This window comes from Oryza glaberrima, chromosome 8 (assembly GCF_000147395.1).
Source record: "Oryza glaberrima chromosome 8, OglaRS2, whole genome shotgun sequence".
NCBI lineage: Eukaryota > Viridiplantae > Streptophyta > Magnoliopsida > Poales > Poaceae > Oryza > Oryza glaberrima.
In genome coordinates, this window is record NC_068333.1 from 11,082,012 (window position 1) to 11,084,463 (window position 2,452).

The following is a 2,452-nucleotide window of genomic DNA, read 5'->3' on the forward strand; positions in this document are numbered from 1 at the left end:
CCCTCCACACCTTCTTTGGTTTTGGTGCGGACGGCGACTTCTTCTGAGCCAGCTGCTCTAGCTTCTTGGCCCGTATGGGTGGTTTTCCGGCGTCTTCCAATAACGGTTCCTGGGCATCGTTGTTTCCTTCTCCAGGAAATTCTGCATGAATTTCACCAGGCTGTCCGTTTTGGGTGACTCTACTTCGACCTCTTGAATATTCTATGGGTTCGGCCCGTACTTTATTCTGACCATGGAGCATTGTTCCGTCCTCGGTTGAAACTCAAACTTCTCTTCCTTGCTGTTGATGTGGAAACGGATACTCCTCATTCCCACGTCAATGTTGGCTCCTACAGTGCTAAGGAAAGGGCGCCCAGGATGAGCGGCGTCTCTTTTCCCGTGTCCGTGTCCAGCACTACGAAGCCAACCGGGATGAAGAAATCCCGTATCGTGACTGGCACATCCTCCGCTATCCCTGCACGGTAACGGACTGACGAATTAGCCAGTTGAAGGTGCATTGGTGTTGGTGCCTATACCGTGAAGTTGAGCTTGTCGAAGACGTCTTTTGGCATGACACTGACATTGGCTCCAAGGTCGCACAAGGCCTGGTCGAACTATTGTCCCCCATCGAGCAGGTGATCGTAGGACACCCCGGATCTTCCTTCTTCTTCGGGAGCTTGTGGAGTATTACGTTGCTGCATTGTTCCGTCAGCTTGACCACCTCCGTTGTTGGGAGCGGTCTCTTATTGTTGAGTTTGTCCTTGAGATAACGGGCGTATGTTGGCATTTGTATGGTGTCCAACAACGGCACGTTGATGTGGATCTTCTGGATTACTTCAACAAAACGAACGAATTGCTCGTCCACTGACAGTTTCCTACTCCGTTCAGAGAACGGCAGCAATCGTGTGTCCCAGTACTCTTGCGGCACTGTCTTTTCTGGCGGAACATACTTATCAGCCGAGTCATTAGATGGCACTTCTTTTTCTTTTTCTTTTTCCCCCTTTTCTTTTCGAATGGGCCGCCAGCCCATTCTCCTTCCCATCCCCCACCCCGCTGGGCTGGCCGAAGGCCAAGGCCTAGCAGCCGGCCGCCTCCTCCCTCCTCCCTTCGGGTCGCCGACAGGTGGGGCCCACCTGTCGGGCCCGTCTCCCACCTCCAGCCGGCGCCGCTGCATCCCGCAACCGCCGCCCCGCTCACTCCCGCATCTCCCGGGCCACGTCGCCCACCTCGCCGCCCGTGCCCGCCTTCCCCGCGCCCACTCCCTCTCTCTCCCGCCCGCACCCGCGCTCGAGACGCCGGGATTCAATTTTTGAATCCCGCCTCTCTCTCCTCCCCACCTCTCCCCACTCCGCCGACGAAATCGCGGTCTCTCCGGCCACGATCGACCCTCGTGAGTCTATATAAAGCACCCCCGTTAACTCCTCTCTCTTTTTCGTTTTGCAATCACCCGCTCCCGTGCACTCCACCGCCCTAGCGTCGTCGCCCTCGTTTCCGCCGCCGCCGCCACAGCTCCGGCCGCCGCTAGCCGTCGCTAGCCACTGCGCCAAGGCACGCCGTCGACGCCGTCGCATTCGCCGTCGTGCGGGCCACCCCGTCCACCCCTCTCCCGTCAGATTCCGCCGCCGGAACCCACTCCGCACCATGCGCCGGTGAGCCCCGCCATGGCCGCCGCCTTCGGCCGGCGTCCTCACCCTCTTCCATCTTCCTCTCTCTCTCTCTCTCGCTATCCCCTTTCATCGTGTTCGCTAAGTGGTTCCGGAGCTCGTCCCGTTGCCATCATCGCAGGGACTAAGGATGCCAACTGAGCTAGCTGGGTTTCTATCATTTTATTAAAGCTCAGCTGATCGTGGGACATCAGGGTGAGTCCATTATAAAAGTTTTGCAGGATCAGCCAGTCGTCCATCTCAAGATGAGGACAGGCAGCTACGTACTCCTGCAGTCGTTCCCATGCTTCCGGAATAGACTCATCCCTTGTCTGCTGGAAACTTGAAATCCTTCCACGAAGGGCATTGGTTTTGCCCATCGGGAAGAATTTCGAGAGGAATGTCGTAGAGCATTTGTCCCAGGTATTGACAGCAGCAAGGTTGGCATAGAACCACTGCTTCGCTCTCCTGAGAAGGGAGAACGGAAACAGTCGCAGCCTGACGGCGTCGGGACTGACGCCCTTGATGGTGTACGTGCTACAGATCTCTAGGAACTGTTGCAGATGAGCATTGGCATCCTCATCAGGCTTGCCACAGAACGGGCTAGCCTGCGCCATCGTGATGAGGCTGGACTTCAAGTCGAAATCCAAGTCCCCTATGTTGACCTGCGGCCCAATGGCCACATTGTCAGCAGAGGGAGCAGCGAACTCGCGGAAAGTCTTGTTAGCCATAGTCTTGAAGGTCGGTGGTGCTGGTACGGCTGGTTTCTCTGTCGGTAGAGTTTTCTGCAGGGCTGCGACTCGCGGCCTGACGCTCCGGAAGAAAGCTTC

At 57.0% G+C, this 2,452-nt stretch overlaps 1 non-coding gene across 1 annotated transcript; it reads left to right on the plus strand.

Moving 5' to 3' along the window:
* Positions 1-1,880: 1,880 nt before the first annotated feature.
* LOC127783420 (small nucleolar RNA R71) lies at positions 1,881-1,987 on the plus strand. Its single transcript, XR_008019323.1, has one exon. It is a non-coding gene; the product is annotated as a small nucleolar RNA R71 (small nucleolar RNA).
* The last annotated feature ends 465 nt before the right edge of the window (positions 1,988-2,452 follow it).